Below are 21,711 nucleotides of genomic sequence, written 5' to 3'. Positions count from 1 at the left end.
ACCAAAATGATGTCTCATAATGATCACCTGTGATAAAGGCATCTCCTTAAAATCTCATTCATACATGTCTCTATTTTAAAAAGAAAAAGGGAAGTTGATTATAAAAAATACTTCATAGTAACAGCCAATTATTAATTTTTTAATGATCTTAGGGTTCTTCAGAGATGTTAATTTTGAAGCATGGTATTTAACCCTACGTAAAACTTCTATCAGCTGTGTCAGTTTGTATTGATTGTTGTTAAAAAAAACAAAACAAAACACAACAAAACAACAGATGGGAAAAGCAAGTTCCCAGTATTTGCAACATCATCCTAGAGAGCGGCTTATAGGACACTACATTTTGTTGATCTCCTTTTACAACAGTACCACCTCTATATTTCAGAATTGTATCATGGAGTAACTGTAGAAGGTTTCAGGAGGAGGGGGAGGAAGGGGAGAAAACAAAATTTGAGTCAGTCAACTCTACTAACTCTATTTCGAGTTTTTCTGTAGACTCAGTATGTGCTTTTTAGAAAGATATTTTGGCTCCATTTCTTATTTTGTTTTCAGTTTCTTGCTCTTTTTTTTTCTCTTTTTTTTTTTACTAGGTTAATGATTCATATTGACATCAACACTCTCCCCTTTCAAGGAGGAAGCTATTTTCCTCCCACAGCTTTCCCTCATGAAGTCTCCCATTTGAGTTATGAAATCCTGTTAAAGTAGGAGGTCATTTAAATAAGACATAAATCAATAGAAAAAAAAAGACCAACTTCTTTCCTGCACAGGTGACACTTCTATTTATTTTGTGTGCAAAACCCAGTGATCCCAAGTTCAGAATATTTATACTGCAACTCAATCCCCATGGTCTGCTGACAACTGATATTTTTTTGTTACATAGAGCAAAAACCCTTACAGGCCCATCAGATTGTGATGGTTTTACAGGATTCCTAGCAAGATTTTCCAGCAATAGAACACTACTGGACTTTGTAGTCTTGTGTTCCTCAATACAACTTGAACTCATTTTTTGTACTATACTTCAGTGATACTCTCTGAGCTTCAGTGAGATCAGATAATTTTGAGCACTGTGGTTGCCAAGAGATCTCCAGGCATACCTGGATCACCTATAAAAGGGAAAGATTTGAGTGCAGATGAAACCCATCACTTACCTGACGTAGCCATTAGGATGCCATGTTGTACTGCAGCTGAAGAGAAGCATCACCTACCACTAACTTCCAACATAACCCTCAGTAAGTAAATCCCCTCCTACCAGATTATTTTGCTGCATTCATAGATTATGAAGGCTCAATAGTGTTACCAACAAGGAGTCTGAGACACAGCGGACAAACTAATTTGGATTAAAAAAACCCCAAACTTACATGTCTCCTAGGACTCAGCAAGATGACAAGGCACCGAGTCACAGATGTGCCTGCTGCATGCAATACACTGTTAGACATGCAGCCTGATGAGGAAGAGGAGAGGAGGAACACAAAGTTCCAAGTTGCAGCAACCAGGCAGGGGTACCTACTAACCTCTTAACGCTGCTTCTTACTGCTTCAGTCAAGAGCAAGGTATTTGTCCCAGAGTGTTCTAAGTCTTTGATCTGAGCAGAGATAATCTAACATATCATTTGCACAACTAAGTTATTTCCTTCCCTTTTGCTTGCTCCTTCCCTCCCAGCAAATCAAACTGTATCGACCCTATAGTACATATCTATCCCACTTAGAAGGACACATAACTATATAGATGCAATCTTTATTCAAACTCTCAGCAGTAAGCTTCAAACAAAAATGGTAAAAAGAGAACACTGGCAGTTGAGCAGCACTTCCTTAAAAACAAATAAAAAAAAAGATTGAAATAAATAAAAAAAGCACTTTTCCTTGAAGATAATCTCATTTGTAACAATAGACTCAGTGACAGTCCAGGTACCAGAAAGGTCTTCCTTGCTGTTTTTTGCAGCTCTGGCACCTACAGCAGAGCTACAGCAAAGCCACACTAGCAAGCAAATTCTGTTGTCTTTGCACTTCAAAAGGCTTTACAGACTCAGAATAAAGGTGATGGATTAACAGAATGGTTACCTCACAGAAAGTGAAAAGATACACCAAGTATTCAAGAATACATCACAAATATACTAACTATAAAATAACAATGCTCATATCTAGTACTGAAAATTATACCCTTATCCCAAAGCAACATATTTCTACCAAAATCATTAATCTAAGCAGTACTTGCTAAAGTATCATTAATATGTTTCTATACAGTAGCATAGGAAATTAATTGTATCTGGTCTGCATGGAAGGCTTTAAAATATGCACATACTTATCAGTCTCATCCTACATGCATAATCTACCTTTACAATTTCTGGAAAATACTGATAAACACTATTTAGGAGACAAGAAATAAGCAAAGAAAGAAAAAGAATGAATTTACTGTGTCTGCAGGTCTTACAAACGAACCCCATTTTTTCCCACAATTAAATCTATGGTGTTATCAAGACAATCAGTTTACTTTAAGATTGTCAACCCAATATATAAATTTCCTTTTGTGCTTGAAATGCCTTCATCAGATAAGATAGCTTTTGTTTAAACTGCTATTTTCAGCCTTTGCTTTGGGGGTTTTGAATATACACAGTGAAGTAACTTGAGATTTCCTACCCTGTTTTAAAATGTGTTTCTTCTGTCTGTTTGTATTCTGTAATTTCCTGTCAAATAACCTCACCATAACTAACTTACTTTGCTCCAACCTACCACTTTTTTTTTTTTAAGCGATTCCCACTTCCTGAGGATGGTAATAAAACACTGATTACATTCGGCTGTTATCTGCCTTTTCTCCCCCTCCTTCCCCCTCCTCTCACTCCTTTTGTCAGAGCCAGCACTCAGGTTTCAGCTCTTCATGGACTGAGAAAGGCACATAACAGGGAGAGGAAGCAAATCAGACTGTAGGAATCCAGATTCATTAGAGTTTATTGGGTCAATCAGCAGCTGGACCAGAGCCAGAAAATTAGGTTTTGTGGCCCCTGAAGTCTGGATACATCGCCTTCCTCCCAGAGCCAAGCCAACTCTGTAGCAGCCATTGTAACACCAGCACACGTCGGCAATATGCCCTGCTGTCTGGGTGGAAAGAGGAAAAAGCAGGCAGCAGCACACTGCTGCTTCAAATCAGTTGCAACTAACTAAAAAAAAAAGTTCATTTGGCCAGGTGCCTTTTCATTTAAGCATGAAGTTTCTTGGTTTTCCAACTGAATTCTCCCACTGGTCTTCCCTAATTCCTACTGAAAAAATAATAATTGCTAATATATCACCATATAGATGATATTCACCTTTCATCTGAAATTCTTTTACCTCCTCTGTTTGTCTTCCACTGAATATTTCTGGTTTAGCCAAGCTTAGTCTCCACTTACCACTCTACCTTCCCACTGTCCCCTTGCTTTCTGCTATCCACAAGAGCCCTACCTATTTCAGCATTTAGTCCTTTCTTCCTTTCTCTTATCTACAAACTTTTTGCGAGCTTAGGCTGAAGCCAACACACTGGCTTCCTCTCTTCCAGTTCTACACTGGATTACATCCAGACCAGTTTCCGCTGTTTCCCTTTGAATGAAAGTGCTCTCACCACAATAATTCATGATCTCTTCCCAGGCATATCTCAAGAACTTTCCTCTATACGTCTACTACTTGGCTCTTCTGGTTCTTTTGGTACTACTAGTCATCATCCTTGCTCTGACATCTCATCCTCAGCAAGGTTTCAAATCAGTCACTATTTTTCCTGTCAATGATTATTCTCTATTCTGGGCAGCCCACCATACCAATGGGCACTTCTGAAAGGTCTGGCAAGCTGCTCTTAGGTGATCTCTAGCTTATGACTTTAGCACTCCCCTCTGCATCGATGGTTCAGACTGCCAAAGCAGTCTGAGGTGATGGCAAGAATCCATGGTAAGCGACAGCAGAGGACTACAGGCCTGAGATCAAATCAAGCAGCTCACAAAACCATGTTGTCGAACCCATCTTTTCCCTAAGCCATCTGTGTTGCACTTATGCACAGGCCTTACATTTCCTTCTAAATTGTCAGGTTTTCTTTCTGTCACCAACATAAATTAACTTGCCCTAATACTAAATGCTTTCCCTACAAAAGCTTCCTCCTCTCCCTACAACCAATGTCAGCACTAGGATTCCAATGCTTACAACTGCAAATTCAAAGTAATTTGTGACATTTCTTTTCCTTCTCCTGAGTATCAAGTCCAGCCACTCCCTTTCAGCCCCTTTCTTCCAGTCTCTGCAGCTTAAATCTCTCACTCTGTACTTTATCCTAACCAGTTTGATAACATCCTCCACTAGAGTGTCCCAAAAACTCCACTGCCTTCTACCAGGGCATAAAATATACAATTGCTGAACTCATCTTCCTTTCTCTGTTCAGTAGAAACCCCCTAAATAAACTTTTTGAACAGTTTCCTAGTATGACTTTGCATTTCATACTCTTTTCACAGTCACTTGTTTAACCTTTTTCTAAGGTTTATATACTTTAAATCTTCCCAAATTGACATAATCCTCAAGAACCACAATGCCAAGCAGTGGGACAACGCAAAACTACTCCTGTTCCAGATAGCTGACACAATTAAGCACAAGTCACAGCATCCAGAAGTGGACAGTGGATGTTGAAAGATTTGCTAAAAATTCTTTCAGTCATACCTTCTATTTCCAAGTAAGCAGCTGTAAAGTTTAGCTATTTCTATGCAATTATGCAGTTCAGGAGCACTGTGATTATCATGCTTTGCTTCCAACACATTCAGATTTTTCTCTCCTGATGGCCACCACTAGGATTTCTTTGGGTGGATGTGTGGTGGGGTTGGGTCTTTTTACACTGAAACCACATCTAAATTATGCTTAATCCCTCTACAAGCAGCACCAATGCATAGTAGCCCTCCTGCTGTTTCAAAGTTATTTATACAGCTCAAAGTCCTTTTTCTATGTGTCTAGACATTACTTGCTAACTTCCATTCAGCCTGAATTCCGGCAACTCTTACTTTCACCTTTTCCCTATAACTTTTTCTCCTTCCTGGGAGACAAAATCCAGACTTCAAAACCTCCTAATTGCTGCAACATTCTGGTCCCCAAGCTCCCCAGTGCACCTGACTTGCCCTGCTAGTGATTTAGCAAACTCAAGTTTGCTATCTTTCAAAGAAAAATTTTAATTAAAGACATACTTTTAATCCTTCTTTCATTTTAATTATATCAATTGCTCATCACTTGATCTGAAGTTACTTCTAATGACTAGCTCTTCTATGATTGCATCAATAGCTGCTAAAACCAGGATATATTTTATTCAGTGTGTCCTTTCCTGTTGCGTTTTTTGGGTTTTGTGTGGGGTTGCATTTTTGAAGTTTTTTTTTGGTGGGGGAGGGAAGAGTGACAGCAGGGTAGAGTGATGATATTTCACATTGTAACACTGATGGACAGCTGACTACCTTCTTTTTTGCTTCTTCCTGAACAAAGTGATTAAGTACTACTTTTTCATCAAGATTATTACTCTACAACGTTTGTCTTCACTGGTATTTTAGATTCCTCTATGCTGCTAACTTGGTAATTAGGTACAAACAAAAAAACCTGTATGAATTACAGGTGCAATAGAGATAGATTGTAAGGTGCTTTGAAAATAAAGTTGATTTTGTTTAAGGCAGTGGAAAGTAAGGGAATTTAGAGAGAAAAGAGATAAAGGTAAAGGCAATATGATTGGAAGGAACATAGGAACAATCCTATTCATAGGAACAACCTAAGGGATTGGGGGAAAAAAAGGGGAAATTTAGAATGGATATAAGATAGAAGTTCTTTACTGTAAGGTTGGTGAGGCACTGGAATGGGTTGCCCAGGGAAGTTGTGAATGCTCCATCCCTGGCAGTGTTCAAGGCCAGGTTGGACAAAGCCTTGGGTGACATGATTTAGTGTGAGGTGTCCCTGTCCATGGCAGGGGGGTTGGAACTTGAGGATCTTAAGGACCTTTTCAACCTTAAGTATTCTACAATTCTGTGATTACCAGTACATCTCAAAACCAGAAAAAGTAACATGGCACAAAGAGAATCGGTGTGTGATGAGAGATAGTGTAAGAGCTTTAGCAGTACATACAGATGAGAAATGTCTTTTCTTTAAAAAAGTCCACAAGTATATGACAGTCAGATTTCTTTTAGCTTCTCCCACAAAAAGTTAAGTCAAATCAAAGGTAAAAATGGACAAAATTCTGATCTGTAATGTGTAGCAAAAATGGTGAGACCACCACTAGGATATATTATGTATTTTCTTCAGACTGGACTCAAATACAAACATATCTGAGTCATCAGAATAGAAGGTCCCAAGAGAGGGAAACCCGCAGAATTATTCCTGACCTGAAAGCCATGCATAGAATATCCTCACAGATAGACAGAGAGTTACAAGGAAACAAAAAAAAGTCAGAAGTGTTGGGAAAATAAGCCTTCTTTCAAAATACAAAAGCATGGTGAGTGCTGAAGATAACTAGCAGATCCTCTATGTTCTATTTATATATCCACTTATATAATTATTTTTTCCCCAATCAACCTTGCCTAGTATGCCACAACTTTCTTCTGACATCCTGCATAACAGATGGGACCATGTGAAACCTCCTTGGAGACTCACTTCCGGCATGCTACAATTCAACGAGTTATATTGATTTGTCTATAAATCGCATAGACTTTGCATCCAAATACCTGTGGACATCTGACCAACTGAGCTCCCCATGGGGGCACAGCTGCTGAATATTTCTTACACTGGAAACAGTTCATGCAATACCAGATAGAAATATATTTGCTAACAGAATAAACACAGAAGGATTCAGCACTTGCATTCTATAGCAAAGCACAGTGTATCACAACAGAGACATCAGCTCAGTACCTAATCCACTTGACAAAAGATTGCATAATTTTGCTTTATTCTAAAGAGAGAATCTCTGTATTTCCCAGTAGAGTACATCTATGAGGTCCAAATAAGTTGCCCCCAAAATGCTGTAGACTGTTTCAAATCACTGTCAGCCAATAGCCTGAATAATGGAAATCCAGTTTCCTGGCTTCCTGCACACTTCCTTGCTGATTTCAGAGTACTGGTTTCTCTCCTATTTGCCTATATTCACTATGATTTCCTTTCTTTTTGCTTCAAGAAAAATTTATTTTTTTTACTACATCTGTAGGAGATGACAAGAGGGATTAACAGTACCAGAGACTTCACATATGACCTCTTCTTTTATGGGTACCATTTGTCACAGAGGTTCATTAGACTTGCGTTTCATAAACTTACTGCAGTCAAGGAATTAACTTTTAAGACTGATGAACACTCACAGCATAGCTGCTTTAAACAAAACCACCCCAGTTTGTAAATAAGAAGTGATTAGAGAAATTCGCTGCAGAAATCAGTCACATTAATCAGCTGGTTATAGCAGATTGATGTGCAGCCACTAGAGCTGTCTAAACAATTTTGTTAACCTTTAACAAAAATGTGAAGAAATATGCTGCAAAATGGTTTAGCTCTAAATGGATAGGACATGTTCCTTTTAAGAGAAGAACTAAGTTCCAAGATTTTATTCAGCTTTTGCCAGAAAAATTGACCTAAAAAGAGCAATTGATAGTTAATCATAGAATTGTTAGGGTTGGAAAGGACTTTAACATCATCAATTTCCCACCCCCCTGCCATGGACAGGGACACCTCCCACTAAACCATGTCACCCAAGGCTCTGTCCAACCTGGCCATGAACACTGCCAGGGATGAAGCATTCACAGCTTCCTTGGACAACCCATTCCAGTGCCTCACCACCCTCACAGCAAAGAACTTCTTCCTTATATCTAACCTAAATCTCCCCAATTTAAATTTGAGCCCATTACACCTTGTCACATCACTCCAGTCCACGGTGATGAGCCCCTCTTCAGCACCCTTGTAGGTACTGGAAGGCTGCTATGAGGTCTCCTAACAGCTTGCTCTTCTCCAGGCTGAACAGCCCCAATTTTATTAGCTTATGTTTGTATGGGAGGTGCTCCAGCCCCCAGCACTTCTCTCCACAAGTTCATTCCAGGCTGTGAACAACAACTGCCCATGACAGAACACAGTATTTATTCACAGGCAGATTGTAGTTGGGGACTTACTGATGGAGGCTGATACTAAGTAAATGTACAGCGAGCACTGTGGCTGCATTGTCAAACAGACAAGCTTGGTACCTGTGTTTGCACAGTGCCATCATCTGTAAGGCACCAACTGCACGTGTGCCCAGCTGTTGAAATCAATGTTGTTAATAGCCTAGGAAGGAGTGAGATTGTTCAACACCTGCAGCAGTGTACACACATACACACACACAGAGATACTAAATCCGAATATAAAACACCCTCCTTCTTCCCAAGACTACAATAACACTTAAAAGAGGTATTCTTCCTTTTTATTTTGCTTTCTCATTTTTGAGATTGAAGCATCATTTGATTCATACTGCCAGGTTTTCTTCTACAACCACCAGACATAGAAAGCTGACTTAAAAAGACAGAGCAAGAGAAAAGAAATCCAAGAAGCAGCCATTATCAGTTTTCTTCTTCCAAGAAACAGTTTTCTGAGGAACAACAAAGTATACTCTGATAATATCACACATCAAATATATTATGTCTTACAATACCTAGAACCTCTGAAGTTAACACTTTCAAAAGAAAGCCTCACAAATTATTGTGGCCTATTTTTAACTTAATTTTGACCACAACAAACACAAATTTATCTGTTCTGTATCCAATAAAAACCTATTGTTTTGGATGCATGATGTTAGAAGCAAGCACTAGAGCTTGTAAAGCAAGATATACATGTTACCAGATGCAGGGAATTTAGACAAATTCAAGGAGCTGTCTTTTTTATATATATATACATCTGCTTCTAGCACTTGTCAAGCCTGGTTTACACAGACAGACCAAAATTAAGTTTGGAGTCAACTCATACTGCAGTATGACACAGATCTGAGAGAGTTACAAGCTAGAAGGTGTGCGATAAACTCCACTGAGTTACAATAACATCTCTCTGTTATACTCAGCAGGGACATTTGTTTAAAGCGACAAAAGAATTTGCTGTCTATCCCTCTCACTGGGTAAGCTGCACTTGATCTGTACAGCCAATGAATAATAAATCAATGCAAATTACACCACTTTATCACTAACAACCATTTTCTGGTCAGCTACACCACAGACTACAGTCTCTCCCACAGGGGACGAATAACCCTGGAGACTTAAAATAGGAGTTATTTATAGCCTGTGGGGGAACAATTGTGCTCTAACATGTAATTTGCAACAGTGTTTACATTTGTAGTGAATTTGGCCCTTGAAATCTTTGGCTACAATGAAGGAACAAGCTGCTTTCATCACCAGTGCATGACTCCAAATTATTTTAGTTGATATTTGAATATGTGTCTGTTAGGCAGCTCCTCATGTCCCACAGGAAGTGCTTTCCACTTGACAACTGGGTCACTCATTCCCTGTTCCTTAAGTACCTGTAGTTTACTTGGGTAACAATTTTTGATAGAGACTGCAACTATCTTAAGGTAAAAACTACTGATGATAAAATAAAGCTAAGCATTGAAGCTGAAGACATCTTGAGAGGAGAAGGTTTATAACTCACTCCTTATTAGCACAGTATAAAACCATTCTCCTTTCAAAAGATGGATGGGTTTACCTCCTCAGTGATGGCAGGCAGCTGTGCAGATCTTGAGAAAGAGACCTCGAGGGCACATCACGGCCAGTCAGGGCCCCACCTTTTATCAAGAAGATGGATGCTCTCTGTATAGCATCATTTCTATGAGCATCTATCCAGAGCTCATCATAGAGGAAAACCAAAAGCTAACTTCACCTATTTGAAAGACTTACAAGAGCACAGAATAATACAAGACACTACCATAACAACATGCAAATTATCCACTGCTTGTTTTTACCCACAATGGTTCAGCCATAATGCACAAACTTCAATCTGAATTAAAACTCTCCTCATGCAAACATTAACAGACAGCTTTGATGATATGATCAGTCATTAACAACAGCAGCTCTCTAACAAATGCAGGGACCAACCATCCGGACACAAACCTGCACTGTGCAATGCTCTGGACACTGTTCAGTGAGCAAGCCTTGCACAGGTAATAACTTATGAAGTCTTGCAAATGTTTGAGCCACACTAGGGGCAACAAACACTAAGCAGCACCCATAGTGAGAGCATGCACAGAAAACACAAGGGACTGAGGAAGGGGAAGGGAGAAAGATGCCTGTGAGCTGCCCCCCAAGCCTGTCAGCTTCCAAACAGCACTCCCACTGAAGGAAAACCCCAGCCTCTGTCCAATTAGACACCGAGGTCAGCTCTCAACAGCACCAGCAGCACAGCAGCCCCCATATTGGCTGCTGTGCAAGTGCAGATATAGCAAGCAGTGAAAAACCTGCCCACCACCCCTCCTGCACTACTCCAAATTAAGCTGACCTCAGCTGCTGCAGGGTCAGAGGTTATCAGGGCACAGATCTCTGCAAATAAAAGAACACAAACTATGGGTGTCTGGTCAGGCTCTTCTCTCTTTGTGACCAAGAAGCTGCTTTTAGAGGCTGGCTCAACTTGCCCCAGAGGCTTCCCAGAGCACTGGATAATAAAGATGATTGAAACACAGACTATGTCAACAGACACTTCCTTTGAGAGAGGTAAACAGGAGGAGGACAGCAGATTGCTCATCAAAAAAACAACCAGACATACCTATAGGGCACATAGAGCCAGCCAAGATCCTTTGAGGTTTTCTCTTTCTTTATAGAAAGAAAACATTTATTCCTTTTTTCCCCAAATTTAATATTAAAAGAAGAAAATGCTGGCAACACCCACAGTGATGTTATGCCAGCTGCTTATGTCAGGGCAAATACAGTGTGAAGGGAAGCAGAGGTGCCACATGAATACAACCCCATCAGCTCAATGCCATTCTGCTCCTCCAATCCCAGACTGCTAAACAATGCTCAATGGATAAAGCACATCCAGATTCACAGCTTTCTGCCAAGGCTGCCCAAGAGAAAAGTACACTTGTACAAGGGAAAAGGTAGTTACATGCCAGACTACACCTCTTTTGATAGCTCCTACAAGATCAAGTCCTCCTGTCCCAGAAAGGAAATGAATTGGGCATTCTTCCTTGGTCTAGTAGTGGAAAAAGCACAGAGTAGGATAGCAAATGAATATTTGGAAGGAAGACATTTTCATCCATCCATCTCATAAAAGCAAGCAGAAAACAGTAACCTGGCACAACACTTGAGCAGCTATCAGGATAGCCAAAGTAAATGAATACAGTGAGTGACTGAGGAGTTAAAATGCGAGACCCATTGAGAAAACCACTTGTTTTCCAAGTTTCTGTTTCTCTGCTTTTAAGATCTGCAAAACCATTCTCAAATGCCTTTATTAAAATGCATATTTCTTAATTTTACCTTCATTGTTAACAGAGTCCTCAGTTTTTCCCTACTGTTTCAGACCAATGGAAGCAATGAACCAAGGTAAAGCTAACACCAAGGTTGTTTTGAGCCTAGACCAGCAGCTCTCCCCTTTCCTGTCCAGCAAGACATGACTAGAACCTCTTGCAAAGCAAGACAGATGTTAGCTTCTCTACTATACAGCATTACTCACATTTTCTCTTAAGCTGTTTAGTAATTTTTCTGGTACAAAGTGCCATAGGTGATGCCCTGATAAAATGTATGGAAGATGGGAGAGGGCTGCTATAGCCAACTACATGAGAGCCCTTGTTTGTGCTAACTGGCTTCTCTGTGCCTCTCCTCCCATCACCAGGAAGTCTCAACACGACTAAAATTTACAGCAGTTATAACAAACCGCTGCTAACTGCAAGTTTTAATTAGAGCATTAGCCTCTGGTGTAATGCAGTAATAAGGAGAAAATGGGTGTCTCTGCTTTCTTCTAAGGATCTCTCTATGCAGGCAGGTACAGACAGACCTGAGCTTGCTATGCCTGTGTTCTGAGCTGGCTCCTGGTTGAAAGCTGTACATCACTTTGTACTGTAGGCATAGTATGCTATGCACAAGCAAATAGGCCCTGCTGCTCAACACACCTGAGTTTGCTTAGATGACTGAACAGAAATGAGAATTACAACCCTGTAGCAAGAGGAGGAAAAAAAAACATAAATTTTCTTTACATCCAGTACTTGTTCACACTTGTTCTAAGAAAAACAAGTTTGCCAGTATTGCCCTTGTCTTCTCGTAAGGGTATGTTTTTAGAGTTTTGCTGGCTTGCTGTTCGTTGTATTCAGGTCATTTGCAAGCATTAAGCTATCATCTGCACAGAGGTGATAGCAAGTATAACAGAAGCATAATATTCAGTGAGGATAAACCACAGTGGGTAGTAGATTATAATAAAGAACCAGTGAAGCCTGGCTGACCCTTATCAGGGTAAGCCAGCTCTTGCTAACACCTCTAAATTAGGGTTTACCACTTTTGTTTTACTCTGGTAATTTAAAAAAAAAAATCACAGCAAAATAATGGAATGTGAGCAGAGACATTAAAAAAAAAGAAGTGTAAAACCAACATAGTATTTATTCTTTTTATCAGGAGTTTTACCAAGGGCCTACCCAGTCAACAATCAAACCACTAAGACAACATAATAAAATTAAAGTAATTTTCTGAAGACACTGAAAATGTTCGTATTGAGCATCCTATACTTCTGTTGTCAGCCAGTGATCTTTTTTTAACCCCTGCTTAGATTCTGTTACTGAAGAGGAAAACAAGAAATGTCTCAGAACGGCCGAGTTCTGAAGAGCAGGCTGAGCAAGGGAGAACCAAGTCTTCTCTAGCACCCCAGAACCACATGAAGGCACCCATCTTCAGGCAGGATAGCAGACTTTTCTCCTTACTGTTATTTCACTAGCTGAGCAGGAGCCAGGTGATTTCCAACTCTAGCCTGGGGGCAAATAGCCTTCCCTACCCTCCCACAGCTTTCCTACCTTGCCAGGAGGCCTACTTTTCCCGGCAGGGGAGCTACCCAGCAGGAACTACTGACTCCAACCTCCAGCAGGACCCAGCAAGTCCTTCTTCATCCTCATCTGCCACCTCTCGTCTTTGCAGCAGAGGGTTTGTGGAAGTGCATTGGAAGGCAGACTAGTCCAAGAGGCAACCCCAGCTGACAGATGACCTCCACCCGCAGTGTGGCTATCTGGGTAAGCTGCACAACTTTGCTTTTATGTTTGATTTCTGGAGCCCACCTATACTGCAGAACACTAAAGGGCTGCCTTTGATCTCTCTTCACTCTCCTGCTTTCAGGCTCAAATTAGCAAATAGCAGCCCATAACAGATGGCATCAACTCACTGTTTTGTGCCTTCATTATGGGTATGAGGATAAGCATTTAGACAGATATATATTAAGGAAGAACATGTATTACTCCAGTAAATCCATTAATATGAGTTAATTAAGGAAACACCCAGAGGAAAAAAAAAGGAACAAGAATTCCTTTGTTTATGGCAAAGCCAAGAGACTATGAACTCCAAATATCTTCCCTTTTTTCCCTAGCCATCAAGACTGGGAGACAGCAGGCCAAGCGACATCATCACAACTTTGCATGTTGTTGAGCTGATATTAAAAAAAAAGGGAAAAAGAAAGACAGAAAATGAATGTAACCTGACTTCAGGTGAATCTGGGAGAGTCTTAATATTGAAGTTTACGTGCCAGCTTTGTAATTATTAAGATCTCAGACCAGCCCTTCTTTCCGAGTACTGGCCTAGATTAGCAAGTCACCTGAAAGTTTACAGTAGGAAAACCAAATGGATATATTCCTGTAGCTACATGTGTACAGTAATTATAGCATAGGTAAGCAATAACACATGCCCAAGGCATCATACTTAGTGAGGCACGAGGCTTACGTGCATATCTAGGTTTCTGACTTCAGACTTCAAAGTACCTTATTGCTTAGACAAAATTGGTAGCCTACTTCCTTATAAAACACACATAAGTATCTATTGCTATAAAACATACGTAGGTGCTGTCATAAGATTTAAAGTGTGGGTACCAGAACTGTGAAAGGGGGAAGGAGGATCTTGCTTAGAATATTTTTCTATATTGTTTTAAAGCAAGTGCACTTTAAAGTAGACAGCAAAATAAGCATCACTTAAATTCTAAAACCTGCAGACTTTCATGCAAATGTCCAAAATCTGGTTACTTAACAGGTATCACTTCAAGTTTGTGTTCCTTTCTGAGAAACAGGGTCTTGTCCAATAACCCACTCAACTGCTTTCAGACTTCTAATCAACCAAGAAATCTCATCACAATCATGTGATCAGCAGCAGAGGGCTGACAGTCATGCATGGCAATTTATGACAAAAATCAATAATAAGCGTTTCCCTTTTACAAGGCTTTTCAAAATAGAAACACATTTTACAAAAGTACATTTTTGTGAAAATTGGTTTCTACATAAATAGCACCAACTTCAAAGCAAATGTTTCTGTGAGGGCTGTTACAACATTCGAGTTCTTACATGATCTTCAAGGCTGCAGTGTGACCTAGGAGACAGCCATAATGACACACAGACAGTGAATAAAGCACTGATTTAATTATGTTGTTTGATATATTATGACCTCATCCACTGGTGTTTATACTAATGTACTGCTTGAAATGTTTTATCGACATATGGAAAGGCAGAGCCTCCAGCCTGAAGAGCTTACAGTCTCAAAGACAGAAACCAGATGAAGGGTGTTCTCTTCCTGTAGCTTATTGTAGGTTTTGAAGCTTTGCTCATTTCTAACAGGTCTGAAATATGCACTGAATGCTGGAGAGTGGGTTGCTGAATGAGTACTCTAAGACTGCTGGGCAAAATATCTACTGCATGGTTACCTTTGACTAGAGAAGATGACATTCAGTATGGCAAGTCTATGTTTTTATATACTATCAACAACAGGAAGATACAAACACTGGGGGGGGGGGGGGGGGGGGGGGGGAGGGAGGGAAGCTGTAGCTGTTTATAACACCTCCACCAAATTCCTTCAGTTTTGGAGATATCTCATGCCCCGGCATGAGCTCTGACCCACTGTTTTCTGCTACTACAGAAGGAATACTGGGGGACAGTCAGTACCACCTTTTAGTTCCTCCAATAAAGATTTCCATCAATGCGACTGTGCTTTAACCATCTCCCCTCCAGAAAATTAACAATCAAGACTCACAGTTTGGTTAAATATATATATATAAAAATATATATGTCTTATTTGGTACTCCTGATTGAGATTCTCTGAAAAATACACAGTAAAGTAACTCTTGATGGTGTTAATACCATTAAAAACTCCATGAGGAAATGATTAGTTCTGTATTCAGCACACCATCTGCCAACCATGCAGTAAATAAGGCCATACAAGAAAGGGTGAGAAACAAAACATCAACAACCTACCCACTCATTAAGTATTAGCCATGCTGTGCACTGAACGATATGCAGGCCTTGTGGGGGGAGAGGGGGAAGTAGGCAATCCTCTAATTAAAGGCAGTCAAAATGAATATTTACCAAGAGAATGAGTAGCTTTAATTGTAGAATTTTCTAGGCTCTGATTGCTTGGTTTTGCAACCTTGAAGTTTATCCCTGTTTGGTAATGTAAAGGCCTGACTTAAGGCATTATTTATCTTATTTTGCTTCTGTACAGGAAACTCACAAAATCCATGCAGTTGACACATCATTACCATTCATAGGTACACACGTATGTACAAGATCATTGCTTTCACCAAGGCCTATCACAGCAACCATCCAAAAAGACAGGTTAAAAATGAGGTACCCCAGCTCTATTTCAGTTTAAGATAATTCTGGAATAGAAACAGGGCTTCAGTACATCCTCTCTCTTATAATGAATTTTCCCAACAACACTAGATTTTAAAACTTCTATTAAAAACAAACAAACAAACAAAAAAAAAAAAAACAAAAAACCCAAACCCCACCAAACAAAAAATCCAAGGAGTCTTGTTAACAAGGATAAAAGATCAAAGAGTATAAATTAAATACATTATTAGTGGAGAAAATGTATATATACACACACATGTTTTTGGAAACCTTTAAAATGGCACACAGACATTAACCAATGAGAAAGCATTTGCCCAGCAGTGGTGAAAAATAGCTGATAGAGACTTAAAGTAACGTGTTTTCATTTTCTTTTCAAATTCTGATACAAATTCAGCTAATATCACTTTGTATGATCTCATGCCAGGATAGAAGCCAAAAGTTTCACTTGAAATCTTTACAGTTATCAGATCTGGAAAGCTTTTCAATCACTTAACTTTGAGAAGCATTGAGAAAAAAAAACCCAGAGATAAAAGGCCAGGGGCTTGAAACATTTATCACTTCATCATACTCTTCCATTTGATGCTAGGTCAGCATCTTTATAGATACAACGGAATGCATGCTATACTTATATTTTGAGAGGTTTTGGAGAAAGAAAAAAAAAAAGAAGAGAAAAGTAATCAATGTGTAGGGTTAGAAACAAGCACAGAGCAACGTGGCCATATGGAGAACAAGCTCCTTAGTTAGCACAGCTAGGAACGGAAACGCTCCTAGGCATAAAAAAAAGGGTTTGAATACTTGCTTTCATTGGTGGAAAGCTGTAAACACAAAGTCACATTGCTTTGGTGTCAGCCTCATGAGCACCAGCTCTGCCATACAGACGGGACAGCAATCAGACAAGCACATACAGGGCAAGTACAATGCTCCCTGAAAGGTCAGTATCACTGAACCTCGACAAGCTCTACACTCCACTGTATCCTTGTGCTGGAAATCCCAGGTCTGCCCATGCTACAGTACAGCACCTCCCTCTTACCATTACAAGTTCACAAAGCCTTCAGACTGACCTAAGCAAAGGCTGAAGACAACACGAAGATGTCCAGGAGAGCACAGTGTCCTGCTGAAAGCAAACATTATCAACATATTTAAGCAACTGCTAAAATAGGAGACACCCAGCCTCATATGATACCACACAGAGACTGCATGAAGACAGATCAAGGTAACAGGTACTTTTCTGGTATATATTTGGCACCTCCAGACACATCTTGATAAAACAAGCACTTCATAAGCACAATTGTAGCCAAAGGAAAAGCAGGCACAAGGTAAAACTGAATAAAACCACAAGCAGAATACTCTATACTTTGCCAAGCTGATCACTGTTTTGAGACACTATGCCAATTTATGATCTATTAAGGCGTCTTCAGACATGATCTTGTTTCAGCCAGGAGCCACATCTCACCAAGAGACAACCCATCTACCAGCTACAGGACAAATGCTATTTGTGCAAAGCTCAAATCTTTAAGGTATTCTCAGCCATTTTAATCTTACCCTTAAGCAGTGAATACGCAGACCAGCATATAACTGGACTTCCTCATGACTGACTTCAAAATAAAGTTTTAAGACATCATTTTTTCAAAGCAAGCCAGTATATGAAAGATAGGATAACACAGAGTGCATTTTTAGAAAGCATCACAAGACAGATGTGCGTTTGTAAGCTCACAGTTATTAAGTTGCGTGACCATAGGCAGCCCTCCCTTCAAACAACACAAAACACAGAAAGTACAATCAAAATGTTTCTATTGCTTTCTCACACTTACATTAAAGCATTCTTTGTCTATGCAAGCAAATCTAGTGAGCCTTTTCCTGTCCTTTTTGAAGAAAGTTGATTTTTCCCTCCATCCAATAGGAGCTGCCTTTCCCATGATACCAGTGAACAAAAATTAGAAACCTGGAAATGAAATCTTACCACTCTGTCTTTCCTGATGCAGATCCCTGCTTTCTAATTACCTTCCAAAACACCCCCACAAAACACTTGTTTTCTCATTATTGCATGCACAATTTTCAACCCTTTGTTCTTATCCTCTTATTAAGAAAGGTCTTATTTCTGGTTCCCCAACTTTGTCTTCACCTTTTCTCTCTCACCAACTGCAGGAGACACTCTTTTGTACCTGCTCTCAAGTACAGCCCACCAAGAAACATCTCTGGAGGAAAAAAAAAATATATATATATATATATATGTTTGGTGTACATGGTTCAATAAAAATACTCCCACCCACTTCACACTCTACTGCATCTTTTTATCCTGCTCTTTGCTCTGGACAAGCTACACAAGTTACTACTCCTATTTGCTTCCCTTCTTCATCCACTGAGCTCCAGAAGCTTTGACACACCACTGACACCCATTTTGCTCTGCTGCCTACCCTTTTCCCCCTCTAAGTGCTGGGACACTCCCTTACCTCACTCAGCCTGCTTCACCTTACCATACACCTCCTATTCCCCTCCAGGATACACTGGCACCTCCTCTAGTTTCTGCTTCAGTCAAAACCTCAGACTTAGTCCCTGACACCTCGACACCATTATGTTGTCTTTTCTTCTTACACCATCCGAGGCATTGCTCTTGGGCTGTAGGCAGCATGGCTACAAGACTAACCTACAAGAAGGTTTGACTCAATACAAAGATACTGCTGCTACTCTGCCTGTGTTAGAGCTCATTTTTATTAGTTTGTAACTATTTCTTGCTTTGCCACAGCTTGGTGCAAGAGCTGTCTGGTTAGCAATACCTGAAATTAAAAGCTCATCCTTTTGTACACTGTTCAGCATTGATAACTACACAGGACCACATGCATGTTCCTGATGGACCTGTACAGATGCAGAAGTAAGAACCTCTTGCCAAAAGAGTTCCAAAACCTTGTGTACCTAATGATGGTATATGCTGGGTACTCCCAAAGTTGGAAGAGATAAGAATGTCAAGATTTCATTTCCATAAAAATAAATCAAAGAAACAGTAATGATGGCCTCACTTATCTAAAGTCAGAGCCAAAGTCATCCTGGAGTGAACTCCCATCTACCCCCTCCTGCATTTAGCCCCTAGTTTTTCTCTTCCCATCTGAGTGCAAAGAAGTAGTGAGGGAGGGCAGCAAAGAGATACCAAACCTGGGTTTGCAGCCACTGGAATTAATTCACACATCACCTCCACTCTAATGTTTCACAAGTAGCCTGGACACAGTATAGACGTATCTGGTGCTGATGCTGCCCTGTCTCTTTCACTAACAACTACATACAGGGATCTAATAAAGTTCCACCTTGAGCTTTTTCCTGGTTGCAGCCTCTTTTAGAACTGCTTCAAAAATGGCTGTCAATTTTGTTAGTTCAGATTTCTTTGGCATTGGGCAAAAAGCTTCCAAATATAAAAAGTTCTGCAACAAAAAGAAGTGGGAGGGTAAGGGAACTTATAGAAAACTCACACCATATTTTATGGAAACCTTCTTATTACTGAACATGAATGGAAAATTCTGAAGACTGATGTTTGTAATTAAGAAGTGTATTATTTTATTTTTACATACAGCTGTCTGAATTATATCTTCCTGTTTTGACTAAAGACCTTCAGAAGTAAGGACTGAGGTAATTACAAATTATCTCACAATTCACTCACCTGTCTTTCCTGGAGCAGGAAGGAACAGAATCCTCCATATAAATCCTTCAATCCCATTCACATTCCTACTTCAAAAGTGTAAATCCTCACGTTGCTCTGTGACTCAAGCCTGAAATACACAAAACAGGACAGGAAAATTTAGTAACTTTATGTAATGCGCTGATTAAAAAAAAAAAAAAAAACCAAAACCCAAAGCTATAATAGGTGTTTAAAACAATTAGCTCGTACTACACTGTGTCTTGCAGACACTCAAAGACATTGCTCTAATTCAAGGTCAAGCAACTGTAAAAAGACAGGAAACAATGGTTTCATACAACTACACAGTCCTGTATTTCAGGATTTTTCCTGTTCAGTTACAATAAATCCCAGTTAGGCACCATAAGCTCTTCGGTTACTGGAAGAAATCCAAAATTTCTGTAACACTGCTTCCTTACTGAAAACTTGCTTGAGCAGAAACACAACTGGAATGCACTTTTAAAACACAGCCTTGAGAAATAAAGTTATTGAACTTTCACACTACAAAAAGGAAGCCAAATTGTGTCAAAAGAAGACAAATCCACCCTCAGAAATGTATTTTCTTGTTCTTTTCAGCCTCTATTTTTCAGTGGCTTTTATTTATTTATTTTACCAAATCAGCTCCAAAAGCAGGACAAAGGCAGTAGCAGTCGGTGATGTCCCTGTAATACTGCAAAACCCAGTGGGCAACCTTCCAGCACACTCTTCACATCACACCTTCTGTAACTACCTGAGGCATACACAGTAACTCCTGCCCATCTTGGAAACACAGACTACAGCAGGATGGCAACTGCAGTTTAACAGCCAAAAGGTAAGACCAAGACTTAAGCCTTGTTAAGTAAATAGCAATAAAAGATCTAACACAGCAGCTAAGATAAACTATGAGAAAACCCCTTATTTGCACATCACTCATGCAAGTATACTACTGTGAAAATATGTTCTCATGCCATTTATTTCTTATCCTTATGTTCATAATTCATTTTTATACAGCATTATTATAAATACCAGTTTACATGTGTGTATTTGCGTGCACATGTGCATATGCATGCACGTATACCCTCCACTTGTATAACCCTGACAGAAAATCAACATACACAGACATTCCAGTCTGAAATCACAAGGTTTTAATGTACATATCTGTAACACTGAACCATGCAGTGTGAAGTAAAGACACTGAGGCCTAACAGATTTGTGGCATCCAGAGATTTAACCTAGGAACAGTATTAGGGATTCTTCAGCACTCCAAAAGTCAAATATAAGCTCACTTCTCCAAAACATTCTGAAAATTCTAAGGAAGATAAAAGGAAGGACATTTTGTCAGCAGTAACCTTTTGTTATATGTAAGAATGTTAGTGCATCTTCGCTTTTTTTGGCACTATGAATAAAACACACTGGAGTTGATTGAAGTTGGGAAAATTTCAAGTCTTAACCACCCAGACAACAAGATCTTTGTCCAAATTAAATCATTCAGAATTAAAATAAAAGACATTATGAACCGTCATGTAAAAATAAAGTGGGAGGAGAGAAGGGTGATTAAAACCTAGTTTCAGTTAAGACTTCACAGCTCATATGGGGAAGTTCTGTAGCACATATGAAGAAACACCCTCAAAAGATACCACCGTGGTATATCAGAATTATCCCATGCTACACATGCAAACACAGTGCTGTGAGGGTTACAGCTGAGGTCACTAGTCTGACAATCTATCAGTTGGAGTTTTAAGGGAGTAGCTGACTCAGGAACCTGCAATCAGTTTTTGTATAATCATGATGTATGTACAGTGTAATGTTCTCCACACATACTAGAAATGTGTCCAGAATAACTGCATAAGGTTTAGACCTTTGCTTTTACAGTCTTCTGGTGGTTCAGTTTACACCTGGAGCTGATACAGCATCTACAAACACAAATCTCTTCCTATTACAAACTTATCTGATTGTATGTATCTAAACAAACTGCTCCATTTAATTACCTTGCTGAGGAATGTACTGTGCATTAAACTAGTAATGGAGAAATAAAAACACTGAACTTCATAACTGGAAAGTCCTATTTTCAAAACACAAAGCCTGATGTTTTTTAATTTAAGCTACTAAAACAGAAAAAAAAAAAAGAAAGATGCCCATGGAAGCCTCTGGGAAGTAGAAATCACTTGAGTTTGGATACCTCTGGTAGCCACAGAAAAGATTAAACCTAAATTTGATTGACTGACCAAACCTAGCAGCATGAAAGTGTTGCTCAGTCTTTTTGTGGACCATGAAGAAGTCCTTTAGCTTCTCTGGCTCAAAGAGAAGGGCTCATTATTAGAAGA

At 39.6% G+C, this 21,711-nt stretch overlaps 1 long non-coding RNA gene across 3 annotated transcripts in view; it reads right to left on the bottom strand.

The window, feature by feature from the left end:
• Nucleotides 1-21,711, bottom strand: part of LOC115946647 (uncharacterized) — a 251,053-nt gene that overhangs the window by 99,071 nt on the left and 130,271 nt on the right. For all 3 annotated transcript variants that reach the window (XR_004550154.1, XR_004550153.1, XR_004080696.2), the window contains exon 4: nucleotides 19,394-19,502. This is a non-coding gene — a long non-coding RNA (uncharacterized lncRNA). The remainder of the gene's footprint in view (nucleotides 1-19,393; nucleotides 19,503-21,711) is intronic.

This window comes from Melopsittacus undulatus, chromosome 1 (assembly GCF_012275295.1).
Source record: "Melopsittacus undulatus isolate bMelUnd1 chromosome 1, bMelUnd1.mat.Z, whole genome shotgun sequence".
Lineage (NCBI taxonomy): Eukaryota > Metazoa > Chordata > Aves > Psittaciformes > Psittaculidae > Melopsittacus > Melopsittacus undulatus.
The sequence above is the reverse complement of the archived record's forward strand: the minus strand, read 5'-3'. Positions and strand labels throughout refer to the sequence as shown.